General features: G+C 42.8%; 1 non-coding gene across 1 annotated transcript; it reads left to right on the top strand.

Moving 5' to 3' along the window:
• Positions 1-370: 370 nt before the first annotated feature.
• On the top strand, positions 371-477 carry LOC123286768 (U6 spliceosomal RNA). The gene has a single exon (XR_006529571.2). It is a non-coding gene; the product is annotated as a U6 spliceosomal RNA (small nuclear RNA).
• The last annotated feature ends 203 nt before the right edge of the window (positions 478-680 follow it).

The raw sequence follows: 680 nt of genomic DNA, 5'->3' as shown, positions 1-680 counted from the left end.
GAAGATGAGTTGTCTGATGGGCTCTTTGATCCTCCTGGGGGTCACGAGCTACTCAGGCGCTGCCCTGCGTTTCCAGCCCTGGTGTATGATTCATTCATACCACAGCTGCCCATTGCTTGGCACAAGCAGAGCAGGTAGGAGATGACTGATTTGCTGCTCCACACACAGTTCCCTAGTCTTTCAAACTGACAAATGCCCCAGGGCTCCTTCCACCTCTTAATATCCATTGCTTCTATGCTTGTAGTTCTACCAGACTCACCTCCACAGCAGTCATCTCTATATATGTGCAGCTTTTGTTTCATTTAGTTTTGCTCCTCCAAACATTTGTTTTCTGGATTATCTTTCAGAATTTTTAAAAAATGTATTTCTTGTGCTCGCTTCGGCAGCACATATACTAAAATTGGAACGATACAGAGAAGATTATCATGGCCCCTGCACAAGGATGACACACAAATTCGTGAAGCATTCCATATTTTTCAATGAGTTCAGGAGCTATGTCACAAAAGAGCTTGACACTATAAAGAAGAACCAATTAGAAATACTGGAGATGAAGAACACAATGGAGGAGATTAAGAAAAATCTGGACTGTCTGAACAGTAGGGTCAATAATACGGAGGACAGAATTAGCAATTTGGAGGATAGGAATATAGAAATGCTGCAGACAGAGGAGGAGAGAGAAC

Source organism: Equus asinus, chromosome 6, assembly GCF_041296235.1.
Source record: "Equus asinus isolate D_3611 breed Donkey chromosome 6, EquAss-T2T_v2, whole genome shotgun sequence".
Lineage (NCBI taxonomy): Eukaryota > Metazoa > Chordata > Mammalia > Perissodactyla > Equidae > Equus > Equus asinus.
This window is presented reverse-complemented; position numbering and strand designations above follow the sequence as displayed.